This window comes from Pogona vitticeps, chromosome ZW-PAR, assembly GCF_051106095.1.
Source record: "Pogona vitticeps strain Pit_001003342236 chromosome ZW-PAR, PviZW2.1, whole genome shotgun sequence".
NCBI classification, from domain to species: Eukaryota; Metazoa; Chordata; class Lepidosauria; order Squamata; family Agamidae; genus Pogona; species Pogona vitticeps.
In genome coordinates this window covers 2,168,297-2,182,070 of record NC_135800.1, presented here as the reverse complement: position 1 = coordinate 2,182,070, position 13,774 = coordinate 2,168,297, and the positions used below count along the sequence as shown (strand labels likewise).

The following is a 13,774-nucleotide window of genomic DNA, read 5'->3' as shown; positions in this document are numbered from 1 at the left end:
CGCAAGGCGCCCACGCAAGGCGCCGCCCGCCCGGCCGCTCCTCCCTCCCTCCCGGGGACAGCGGCCCCTGCCGGTAGCCGCCGGGAAGAGCAAGCCGTATGCAAACAGACAGTACTGTGTGTTTGTATATATAGAATATTTGTGTGCGTGTATATGCATAGCAAAGCTGAAAGGGGAAGACAATCCACTATTTATTTATTTATTTATTTATTTAAACATTACATTGTTTCTTCATTATTCATGGTTTATATATTTTTGTTGCTTCATTTAATCTGTTCCTTTTATTTATTGATTTAAAACATTTCCTGCACTCGCCTTTCTTCCTTTAAAAAAAAAGGGACTCAAAGCAGCTCATTTAATTTAAGGGCCTTTAATTTGGAGCGCTTGGCTATATTATCTTTATGTTTTATCTTATCTTTATGTTTTATACAGTGACCGGAGAGGCAAGTGGACAAATGGAAGGAAGGAAGGAAGGAAAAAAATATTTATTTATTTATTTATTTATTTATTTATTTATTTATTTATTTATTTATTTTATTCCATTCATACCACACCTATCTGGTCAATTACAACCACTCTAGGTGGCTTTCTTTCTATATACATATGGGGACCACCAGAAAGATGAATAAAGATGTCCTAGAGCAAATCAAGTCTGAATTCTCTCTCTCTCTCTCTCTCTGGAGGCAAAAAAAGCATGAAACTGAGGCTGTCCTACTTTGGGCACCTTATAAGAAGGCAGGATTCCCTGGAAAAAGACAATAATGCAGGGGAAAGGCCGAAGGCAGCAGGAAAAGAGGAAGGCCAGATACGAGATGGACCGGCTCCCTAAAGGAAACCACAGCCTTGCATTTACAAGAGCTGCTGAGGAACAGGCCGTATGAGAGGTCAACTCATTCGTTGAGTCACCATAAGGTGGAAGTGACTTGACAATACGTAATAACTAGAACAATAAATGTAAGACGTTCCTTTAGTTTTTATAATTTAGCATGGAAAGACTCAGAATATGACTTTGCAAAGCTAATGGCTCTTCATTACCTATTCAAGACCAATCCACCCTCAAATACTTTAAATTGCGCAGAATGTTGGCTCTTGACGGCATGCGAGGCACCACTGTATTTTTTGGGTACGGATTATATTATGAGCATCCTGAAAAATCCTACTAGGGCTTCTTTTCAGGTTATGTCTTATTTTGGGGAAAACGGGGTAGATTCAATGGATCAACGACCCTGCAGACAAGGGGGTCCTCCTTTAAAGGACTTTTCCAAAACTGACCCAAAGTGAACCTCTTGAAAAAAAGCAGGAATCAACCCCACCTCTATCATAAAAACCATACATGCTTGTCTCCCACACCGAGCACGACTAGTGCGTTGTGCGGAGGACTGTATTCCGGAAGGAGGGTGTACACGTAGCCCTTGGGACTGCAAGGGCGGAATGCTTTGTGCTCGACTCCATTTCATACATACCTGCTGTGATCCCCTAAATGTCCTCCAGAGATTTCCTGCACATCTCCAAGGAAACACATCAAGGCCGAGAAACAGAAGCGCATGCCGAATTATACTGTGCAAACAAGGAAGAGAAGGAGACTAAAAATAATAAGCAGGAGATAACACGCTGGTGTTGAGAGTGAGAGAGACATCCTCTCTCGCCTAAGAGGAGCGGGTCTCTTTCCAACCGGTATCCTATTACTACTGTATGGGGAAAACATCTGTATAAGAATCTACGCACGGCCCACCCCAATGTTGCTGCCCTCGTTAAGTCACTGCAGCCCCCCTGGTCCTGCAAACCGAGTGGCTTTGAAGGCAATTCATAGGACCCACAGATGGCATTGCCAAGAAAACGAAAATGACCAAGAACCGTTTGCCCCTCCAGAGAAAGCTCAAGAAAACGGAAGAAAACTGCGCATCAATGATGATGCTCACCAACACAAGCTCTGAACTTCTCTGGGGCTGAAAAACATAAACGGTTGGGCAAAGGCAGAGGTGACGGTCTGTTTTTATCCTTCCACCGCCGGCCCCCTGGCCCCCGTCAAGCGTCAAGGGCACAGCTTCTTGCCACCCTCTGTCCTGGGCGATGCTCTTCTCCATCCCTTATCCCTAAACCAGTTGGGTCGTCCGAGAGCGCCCCTCGAGGAAAGGAAGAGTCAGCCACCCTTTCCAGCCCTGTAAACCTAGAAAACACTGAGAAAACGAAATTGGAATCAAAGTGACGGCGTGTAATGACTTGCCTGTCGTTTCCAGAACGGCCTGGTAGCATCAACGTCTTCGCCTTGCGCGGACAGCCGAAGCCCTGTCTCTTCGGGAAGGCTTTTCACCATCACGGCGCGGAGTCCCCGAATACCTTTTTGTAAAGCGAAGATCGTTTTTTAAAGGCTTAATTGCTTTTAATTATTCCATGGCATTTCAACGAACACATCATTTAATGTTTTTTTTAAATGTCTAACTTAGGGTTTTTAATTGTTTGTTGTTTTAATAGGTTGAGTTCTGTGGTCTATTAAACTTAAGAAAAGAAGACCCCTTTGTGAAAATGAGACTGGTTTTCTCACACACACACAGACCTCATCTAGTAGGGAAGGGGATGGCTTTGAGTTTAATCCAGATGTGTTCTTGGCCAGATGATCCTCATCCTGTATTAAAATGAGAAGGAGGAGGTTGCCCAGGCCAACCTCTGCTGGCTATAACATCTGCCGGCTACCCTCCTGGGCCAGTTTTATGCCACTCTAAACTAATCTAAAGCTTTCAAATGTTAACAGTCATGCTAATACTATAATAACCAAACCATGGTGAAACTCTGCCTTGTGTACATCATAACAGGTGGAGACATTTAATTTGTGAGTCGAGGCAGTGATTAATCTGTTAATAATGGTTCGATTTTGAAACGGCTTGCAGAACGGCTGAAAATGACTTCCCATGAGAAACGGTGAAGTGGCACCCTTCAGTAACCTTCCCAATTTTTTTAAATGTTTGCTAGAAAATTTAAATAATTTTCATCTTTTTTAAAATTAGATGAAACTCTTTAATCTTTTTTTCATGTTTTCATCTTTTAATTGTATATTAAATTGTCTATTGTTTATCTTTCCCTATTGAACTTACAGTATTGTGTTTTTAAATTGTGTGAATTTTAACGCGGCGTGGGCCGCTTTGGGTCCTTTATTGGGAAAAATGTGGCATATAAATAAAACAAATCAAATAAATGAATCAGGCTATCGGATTGGTGTCTCTGCCTTTGGAGCCAGAGGTTGGGAGTTCGATTCCCCCCACGGTGCCTCCTGGGAGGAGAGCCGGCCTGGGGAGCCTTGGGCCAGCCACACCGTCTCAGAAGAAAGGAACGGTCAACCACTTCTAAGTTGCTCTTAAACTTACTCTGGAAGATGCTGTGCTTGAGGTCAAGAGATCGCAGAACAAACAGCTCTTGACCAATGCGAGGTAGACAGCCCTTCGCTGGTCCCCTTGTTGGGAGAAATGCGGCATAATTAGTGGCTAGCACCGTTATTATTATTTTTAGCATATACCTATTTTTGTCCGCTTGAGGGCAGCGTCTGATCAAGGTTTGTCATTCAGAAAGTGGTCCAGACCAGCTGGAAAACGGAGCTTCTGCTAGTAGCTTTGGTTTTTTTATTGATTTGATTTGTGGATCGATTGCACTTTGGTCGCGTTTCTCTCCCAGCGGTGGGACTTCATTTGCAGAATGAGTCTCTCTGGGGTGTCCGAAACCCGCCTCGCTGGGTTTCCCATTTTTTGGGGGGGATTCACTGGGGGCTGGCAGAACGCCCTCCGGATCTCCTAGAAATTAAATTTGGCCCTTGGGCTAGAAGATTCAGAAAGATCTTAGCCGCGCGCTGAGCCAAAACTTGACGATGCAAACCACGCAAGTCATAATAAAGACAAGGGTGCACCTGAACATGGGCAGAGTACCTTTCTGTCAGCAATTAAAACTCCGCAGGCAAAGTCTGTTTTGCATCGGATGATGAAGAGGAAAACCTTCCAAGACGTACAACCTAGAATACATTTTGTCGTTCAGAGTTTGCGCACCCAAAATGAGCCACTGTTATTCGGAAGACCAAGCAGCCGGCGTGGGTCTGGATCTATGCGCTGCTGAACATTCGCCTCTCCACTCCCTGGATGAAACTTACCCCGAAGGTATCAGTCAGTCAATTTTATCATGTACTGTATATGCAACTGTAGACTTTCTGTCTGCAATACAACTTAGGAAGGGGGGGGGGAAATTAGCATACTAATCAAATCAGTTCATCATACAGCTTATAGCAAGTGCTGTAAAAACCTTCACTCTTAATCTCTGTTGGCAGCAAAGGAGCATAAAGCAACTTGACAGATCTCTGAGGTTGGGAGATCGATTCCCCCCCACTGGGCTCTTCTTGATGGGGGCAGGGCCCCATGATCCGTAGGGTCCCTTCCAGCTCTGCAGTTCTAAGAGGATGATGATGATTCTCCTTAATGAACTACTGGACAGCTCAGTGGGTTGAGGTCTCTGGCTGAGGAGCCAAGAGGTTGGGAGTTCGAATTCCCGCACTGGGCCTCCTTGACAGGGGCTGGACTGGATGATCTAGAGGGTCCCTTCCAACGCTGCAGTTCTAAGACACATAAGTACTCTTTTGCAGATCATGTCATGTCACTTTCCAGCTAATTTCAAAGTGACACTTCAAGCTCTCAAGCTCCCTCTCCCCTTTTTTCTTTTTAAACCTGTCCTGGAAGGAGGGCTAGATGGCCACCCTCTCTGCTCTCCGGCGTCTTTGGCTCCCCTCTGGGTGGGTGATCAGGAGGTGCCTTTCTCTGGCTATCCCCTGAAAGGACCACAACAGGGGGTAGGGGACTTCGCTCCTTCTTGAGTCCCTGTTCTTTCAAGGACGGACCCCGTAAACCCGGGAGAAGCTTTGCGATGCTCACCAGAAGACGCAGGAAAGATTGGAGAACGGCAGCAAATGGAAGAAGAGGAGAAGGCAGCGATGGGGAGGAAGGATTTTTGAGAGGGTCGGGGTGTGGAGGGGTGAGGGAAGGGAAGACAGGCAGGGCAGATGGGACCACATGTGGGTGCTTCACGAAGACCCAGGCCTCCCCATGCAGAACCCACCCTCCTTTTGTCTTGGGGGGGGAGCTTGTTTTTAATAGTGACTCAGACTTGGAACATGGACTCAAAGACTGGCCCGCATCCCTGTCTGTTTGGAGGGGGGCTCCGTTCAGCAGGAGAGGAGATGTTCTCTCTCCCTGCATCCTCATTCATTTTTTTCCCCCACCTCTTCCCCGCCTGCTGTGGCATCCATTCATTTTCATCATCCTGGAAGCCTGGGCGAATCTCATTGGTGGCTTCAGACGAGACAGCGGCGGTGGAGATATTTATTGCCCAGCACCGGATTCTTCTTCTGCAGTATCCCAGCAACGGTGATCCTGGAGGACGCTTGGAGGGGACCCACTCTTTCTGGATCTCTTTGCCCCACGGCTGCTCTGCCCACATTCAGGTGTCAAATCATGGGATGCGAGGGTCGTAATTAAAGAAGGCAGGGGGGTCCCTCGCCCCTGCTCTAACCTAAGAAAGCAGAACACCCAACACCCTGTGAGTATTAGGCTTGGCCTTTGGCTATGAATTCAGCAGACCATGACATACGACTTGGACACTATTAATTGTTTTTGCAACCAACAAAGAGATTTAACAGGCAGTAAAGTCTGTGGTTCGTTCCTCACAAAGGGGCGCTTCATACACCTCCTCAAAAGAGTACCCTGTTTCCCCGAAAATAAGCCCTAACCTGAAAATAAGCCCTATTATGATTTTTCAGGATGCTCGTAGTATCAGCCCTACCCCCAAAATAAGCCCTAGTTAAGTGAAACCACGCCCTCCACCCTTGTGCAGCAACCAGAAGATGATGACATGACTGTATTTGAATAGATGTAGATTGTTGTACATAAAAAAATAAAACATCCCCTGCATTTTTTTGGAGCAAAAATTAATATAAGGCCCTGTCTTATTTTCGGGGAAATACGGTAGGCCAATAACATGATCAGAATGTTTTTTGGATTCATCTGTTGGATTTTTGTACAAACTTAACTGTTTAACTTTTGCTTTTTACGCTAACAGGGACTATGGCAGTTAAAATTTTGGACGAAAGAAAGAGCACAAGTTGGTCCATTACGCTGTTATTGTGCCCTTTCGGTCTCGGGAAGGTTTTGCCAGGGAAAGCAGTTGGATCCACAGCTTCGAAAGGTTATCATGGAATCAGTGCTCGGATCTGCAAACCAGCAAGGTTTTGCAGGATGTAAAGAGGCTCAGTTTGCAGTTATTTACAGAGAGAACAACTAACAAAGTAATTCGCACAAGGCATGAACGGTTGTGTCAATCAATGTCTAGCGTTACAAGCTGCAATAACAAATTGACGCTCGTAGATGAACTGCGTTGATTTTTGAAGGTGTTCCGCTCACCCGTTGCTGCCCGCTGTGGCATAGCCGAATTCCGCTTTTGTGTCCGTCTGAGATAACGTATCGACTTTCCGGTTTTCGCAAGCCTGTGCATCTACACCCGATTAGCACGCAGAGCAAAGAGGAAGTGAATTATCTGGACAGGAAACCAAATAAAAGCTGCTGTTGACACAGGCGTCTTGAAAGGGCCATTTCCCCTCTACACAAAACACATCTAAAACCAGGGAAATATCATGAAAACTTGTACTGTCATCACTCCTAGATACTCCTAAGAACAACCAACTTCCATATTTTAACATATTGCAATATTGGGTCAGGAACTGAACCAACATTGCAATATGTAAAGAGTGACAGGGACCCTTCTGTTATCCCTCGATAATAGTCTACCAGCCAGAGATGTATTTTGTCTTTACAAAACTAAGTCACACAGTTAAAGATCTGAAAGAATGAAAGGTTTTGTATACCAAGAGCCGTGTTGTGTCCTTCTTCTTTACAGAAGTCAGGTCCTCTCTTTAAAGGTGGCCTTGGTTAGAGTGGCTGCCCATGACTTCAAGCCTCGCCAGTTTTCCCCGGCGGGCGGCATCCATCATCCCAAGAAGTGGGCACAACTCCTAAGCCCAGAGCTTATAAGGAAAAAAAAGAGCCCGGACATCAGTCACACTCTCTAGATAGACCATCACCTTCAGAGCATCGCCTTTTTGTTTCTCCCCCCCCCTTCATCCCCCGGCATTAATTAATTAACTCAGACAGATCTCCGGAACGCCACAGGCCATTTGCTCTGCCTGAACAAAATGGCCTTTGGCGTTTAAGCGCTAATTTGTTCAAATGCCACCGCTGAAGAGTGTCGGCTGGGCAGACCGGTTCACCGGCACAAAAGGGGAGCAACCGGCTTCACCCAGTGTCCCCCGCCAGGGACAGCCTTCCCCTGTTATCCGTTCGACTCCCCACCCCACCCGCAATACACCCACAATGCCAGCCATTAATCAGGGATTTCTGGATTTAACTGTGAAGCTGGAAGGGACCCTGTAGATCCCTTGTTTCCAACCTTGGGTAACCGAAGTGGTCTTGGACTGCAGGTGGTCAGTTTACTGACCTCTGAAGGACGGAAGGCTGAGTGAACCTAGAGCCGGCGACCTGGGATTGAACTCTGGGCCATAAGCAGAGTCTCGGTTGTAGGACCCCCATTCGAACCCTGCACCACGAGGCTCCTTGACCAAAGCGACAGATACACAGATGAATATGTACAGACAATTGGAAGGTAGGTGCGTAAGTAGGTAGGTACACGGTGAAGGAGTGGGAAATGAAAAAGAGGAGCCCCACTTTTCAGAGTATGGGAAGTGATGTTGTTTTCCAGAGCAGCTGCACCAGATGAATGACGTGGCAGGGAAGAGCCCACGGAACTAACCAACCAAATGCAGCAGAGAGCCTCACTGACGACAATTAGCCTTTCCATTAAATTGCAAAACCACCCTCACTGTTTCCAAGGCTTTCCCTTTTCTTTTCCCTTCTTCTTCTTCAAAAGGGGAAGCGGATTTCTAGCCACTTCTCTTTTCCTCGACTCACGTTTCCCCGACCCCTGTTTTTAATCAGTTTGACGCAATCCCCAGTGTGTCTCCGAGTGGGGGGAAGTGGGATGAGGGGGTCCCCTTGCATTTACTGCTTGATAGAAGAAGATGTCTCTGTGTGGGGCAGGGTTAGGGCCTCAGCGCCCTCCCCTTTGGCCCCCCATCTCTTGTTCCTCCCTTCGTTCAGGGCCCCTGGTGCAGGAACTTGCCAGGAGGTGCTGAGTCAGGATGAGTGCCTTAAAAGGGATGCACCCAGCCGCAGGCTAGACAGAGCTGCCAACCCCTACCTGGAATGAGCCTATTGCCCTGCTTCGGTCTCTCTGTCTGGGGTTGTCAAGACATTGGCTTCTCTGCATGCTGAGCCTAAGGGCTTAGTCCAGGATGCTACCTGGAAAGGGACCTGGCTAGAAACCGAACTTGACCGGCCTGCGTTTGCCATCTCTGCGACAAAGCTTGTCTTGACCTTGGCAACGGCCTTGAACCTGAAAGGGATGGTTTTGTTTCCCTGGAGTATCTTCTCCTAGGCATTCTCAGGAGGCTGACACAGCGGTGAGATTCCCCCATTTCCGAGACAGGGTGAATCGTGGGAGAACCGTACAGAACTGCAACGGTTATCGTTTAGCCCCGCCGCCCACGAGGAGAATCTCGCCGGACCAAGCGATTAAGGGGCCGCACGGGCCAGAGCACAGCTGTGCTAAAACTGCACCAAAAAAAGGTGCCTTTCCCTTAAGCTCTCCGGCGAAATTAAAGTCTTGCATAACAGGGTCAATAAAACACAGACGCCTGCCTGCCTGCGCAGTGCGTCCTCGGCCAGATTATTCGTCCTGGGGAAGAGAGACAGAATTAAGCTGTCCCCTGATAGCCTTGCAGGGCCTTGGATGGAGGCAAAGGGGGGGCAGACGTACTGATCATCTGAGGACATGCAGAGCCACTCACAGGCGGCTACGACTCTGCGGCTGTGAGTGTCGTGGAAATCCGACCCGCCTCCGAACCCAGTTGTCACCTAGTCTAGATCGGGGGACTGGAAACCGACCCCTAGGAGGAAAGACAGAAAGAACTGGGCAGGTTTAGCCTTGAGAAAAGAAGACGGAGGGGACAGAGGAGAGCCCTTTTCGAAGACTTGGAAGGTCGTCTTCCAGAGGAGGAGCAGGATCTGTTCTCAATCCTCCCAGAGTGTAGGATGCATCAGAATGGGTTCAAACGACAGGAAGCCAGATTTTGGCTGAATATCGGAAAAAAGCTATTAACTGTTAGAGCAGTACGACAACGGAACTCATGCCTTGGGAGGTGATAGAGGCTTTCAAGAGAAAACTGGACCACCTTCTGTCGGATCTGCTTTGATCTCGATTCCTGCCTGGAGCAGGGGGCTGGACTCGATGGAGTTTCCGTCGCAGGGTTTTGAAATTTTGGTTAAATTCTTCTAGCTGCGCAGCAGAAGTGTAGGGACTCGCCGAGCGGAATACGAGCTTCAAATTTCCCCGCGTCATCTACCCCTTTTCTCACTAAACTGTCTCTTACAGTCTCAATAACTCGCTTTGAGGCATCAGGAAGAGAAAGAATAAAAAAAGTTTCGTTATTTACCATTGAACGGATCAAACAGCAAACTGTCCAACATGACTGCTTTCAACCACAGACTCACAAGAGGCAAAAGACACTGAGCAGAGAGGCGGGGTTCTCTTTGAATTCAGAGGCAGGGAAGGAACGATTGGCTACTACTGATTAGATTGACAGTCACCCCAGCCCAGAAAGGTCCCTTTCCACCCACACTTACTACAAGCATCATGCGAGGTTGCAAAAGTGCCAACAGTTTCATCAGCAAGTGCAGAATTGAAATCAGGGCCTCCCCCAGCACAGTCTGGCATTCTACTACCGCGGCCTGGCTGTTAAAACAGGTTGCCGGAATCCCGCTGGGAGAAGAAGAAGAGCAAAGGAAATAAGATAAAAGAGAATCCAGACAGATTCTCTCTCCCCCCCCTTCTTCCCCCCGCCCCGTCCGTCCCATATGCCCGGAGGTTATAATCCAGATTTGCCCGGCTCTCTTCATTTTTCTATAAATTAAAACCTCTTTCACGGCTGAATTTAATCAGCCTTAAAAGTCCACCAAGCTGGAGGCATGGTGTGGTGATCACGGAATAATAATAATAATAATAATAATAATAATAATAATAATAATAATAATAATAATAATAATAATAATAATAATAATAATAATAATAATAATAATAATAATAATAATAATAATAATAATATTGCTTTTACCCTTGACTCCTTGATCTCCAGTCGCCAAGCATCTCCCTTTTTTATTTTCTGCACCGAAACAGGAGGGACACAACTGATCCCTCTTACACGGCATCGCCAGCCGCAGCGCCAGATGGCAAAGGGATCTCCCCCATCCGCCCCCCCCCTGCACGGATGGGCCTGAGCCGCTTTCCGCAGGGGAGGGGGCTCGAGTCGCGGGACTCGCTGTCAAGTCGGAGTTAAGTCACACCAACAACGACTCCACTGGTGTGTTTGGTTTTTTTTCAATGACTCAGATTCGACTCCCACCCTCTCACTTTTTTCTGGGGGGGGGAAGGGCTTGTTTCTAACAAGGGCTCAAGACTTGGAGTTTCGGACTTCGAGAATTGGCCCCAAAGATTCGGACTCGGGACTCGGACCCAAAGGACTCGCCAACGTCCCTGGCTTTCGGGAATCTCTTCTCAGCCCTGCAGAGTCAGCAGTGAACGCAGCAAACAGCAAACAATCCATTGCAGGACGGGCGAGTCCTCCAGTTCCAGAGGTCAGCCAGCCATCATGCCCTTTTTGCCCCCGGGACACTCCCTTCCCTTCTCCTCTGTGGACATGCAAGAAGTCATAGCGACTAAGAATGCTCAGCTTATTCTTATTCTTTTTTGGGGAAGGGGCCACATCCTTTAACCCCCCCTGCCCATTTTTGGGTGCTTCTGCACACCTTTTCCGGTGATGCCAATGGGGGCTTTCTGACGGGCAGCTGCCAAGGAGTGCATGCCGCCCCTTGTGCGCAGACTTCCCGGGCATGTTTCGGAGCGGTCCCATTTTAGCGGGCCTCCTGTCGGCACTCGGGAGCCGAATCTGCTTTCCAAGGGAGGCACGCTTTTCCAGGGGAGGCCAGCTTCCGCTCCCGAACGAGGGCACGAGTGAACGAGCGAGGACAAAAAGATGAACTTGAATAAGACGAGCATTTTGCCATTGTGTAGCCCCGTCCACCTCGGGCCTTTCCGCGTCGCATTTCTGCTATCATTGCTGGAAACTGGCTTTCAAAAGCGATGCCACACACTGCTTACGATGGCATTCTTTTCATTCAGCCTCCCAGGGCCTCCCGGCCAATGTTTTTCTGCTCCTGGGTTCATCCTGCAGCTTGACGAGACCAGATAGCTACTTTCTGCCCTCGAAGTCTTCCACACACACTGCCCAATTTTAAAAAAATTGCTAAAACTCTATGCCCACTTTTAATAAACTGGATCCAACCACCCCACCCTTTTAAGCAACAGCATCCAGGGCAAAATGGCAGTCCCGTTGGTTGGAAAGTCACAGATTACCGGGGGGGGGGGGGAAGACAGCCATCCGTTTGTTTGCAGGACAAGGCTGCGATCTCAAAGATCGTTCCCACAATATGTCAAAGAGGGACAGGTGATAAGTAAACACAAGCCGCCAACTTAACGGCAAAACCGTCTGCTTCCTTCTGTGAGAGGAAACACTACACGTTATGTGTCATTTCTGATTCAAAAAAAGCAGAGGGATCATCTCAAATTAGTCAGTTGCTCACATTACATTTCTCTCATGAGGACCAGACATTTTATAGCCCCGCAAAACACAGAAAGAGTCATGGCACATCCTGACACACACCTGAGGCTAGGCGCGTTATCTACTCCAAGCCCCTCTTTATCTTTCCATCAGGAAAAAAATTAAGAAAATTTTAAAAAAGGACAACTCTACTAAGCTAAATATCTCACGGTTTGCTCCCTTTCCAAGACCACCTCGCGTTGTCCAACGGCAGGACCGGCTCCGGGGAGAAGGTTGCAAGAATTTGCAACGTTTTTGCAGAAATTTTGGTTTCTCCGTAGCATCAGAACCAAATTCTGGAGGGCCAACGCTCTGCCTGAGGACTCTGGACAGAACCCAGTGGAAAGGGTTCCCGGATGGAAGGTGGTGTGGAGTTGTGTGTCCTTGGGATTTTCTCTTAGCATCACAGAGAGCCTGTATTGCACACCAAGGGTGACATCTAATCTTTTTTTGGGGGTGCATATTAATCATCATCCTGATGTGCCATCTAGTCCTTTCTGGCCTATGGTGTCTCTTTTTCAAGGTTTTCCAGGTAATGCATACTCATCCTTCCTCCCCTTCCTCTAGGGGGCAGCCTTGGGACCGTGCCGCTTGCCCAAGGCGACCCAGGCTGGCCTTTTGCTCAGAAGGCCCAGTGGGGGAGATTCGAACCCCCAACCTCTGGCTCCAAAGGCAGAGAACTAAACCACTGAGCTACCCAGCCAGCTCAAAAAGGGAAAGCGATTCATTTAAATCAGGAGCGGACGGAATGAGGGACAACGCTGGTGTTCTAGCCTGATAACATCTGGGGAGCCCCAGTTTGCCCATGTTTGATGGAAAATGTGATGCTTCTCCCAAGTTCTGCTTCTTTATACTAGAGATTAAAGTGGGAGAGACCTTGAAGATGAGAAATTGGGAGGGCAAATAAATACTTATGGAGGATTAATTGAAAAGAAGATAATTTACAAGGTGGGCGGGGATCACAGAAATATGAGTGGATTAATTTTTTTCTCTCATACGTATCTTTGGGAGGCACCAGCTGCTCTCAAGTCCAGGAACTGTTCCCCTTTGAATTGGCTAATTGCATAAACGAGCTTTAGGAGTGCCAACCGGGAGGGTTGCTTTGGCAGCCAGAGAGAGACACCCCGCCTCCCTTTTGCAACGGGATTCTCCGGTCTGCTCTGAAAGATGATGTCTCTCTCTCTCCCATGACTTCCCAGCCAGGGCAATGCTTGCCAGAGATAGATTTTCTATTTATTTGCCCTCTCGCATTGATTACCGAGCAACTAACAAACAAACAGGCCACAGACATCAGCTCCAAAGCAGCCTACGCTCAGCGTGCCAGGTATTTCATAAAAGGGGGATAAGAAGAGCTAGTGAACAGTATCTTAAGTATCAGGTTACTGTTTTGCTTACAGAAATTACTGTTCTTTGGGCTTGGAGTCTGTTTGAATTTGCTACTCTCTACAAGGACTTTTTGGGACCATATTTTATTTTTATCTGTCTATCTGTCTATCTGTCTATCTGTCTATCTGTCTATCTATCTATCTATCTATCTATCTATCTATCTATCTATCTATCTATCTATCTATCTATCTATCTATCTATCTATCCATCCATCCATCCATCCATCCATCCATCCATCCATCCATCCATCCATCCATCCATCCATCCATCCATCCATCCATCCATCCATCCATCTATCTATCTATCTATCTATCTATCTATCCATCCATCCATCCATCCATCCATCCATCCATCCATCCATCCATCCATCCATCCATCCATCCATCCATCCATCCATCCATCCATCCATCCATCCATCCATCCATCCATCCATCCATCCATCCATCCATCCATCCAATATTTCGGAGTGTGGAATATTTGGGATTGATAAGAAAGTGATCTAAAATGGGGCAAATGCCTTACAATGTCCTTTAAAAGCACTTTCTAGTTTCGAAAAGTATCCTACTTCTCACAGTACCTTGGAAATGTAACTTCCACACA

At 47.4% G+C, this 13,774-nt stretch overlaps 1 protein-coding gene across 1 annotated transcript in view; it reads right to left on the bottom strand.

Moving 5' to 3' along the window:
• The window catches only part of PRRC2B (proline rich coiled-coil 2B), a 36,227-nt gene extending 34,670 nt beyond the window's left edge, over positions 1 to 1,557 (bottom strand). The window contains exon 1 of the mRNA XM_078382756.1: positions 1,464 to 1,557. The gene's annotated coding sequence lies outside the window, so the exon portion shown is untranslated. The remainder of the gene's footprint in view (positions 1 to 1,463) is intronic.
• Between the last annotated feature and the right edge of the window lie 12,217 nt (positions 1,558 to 13,774).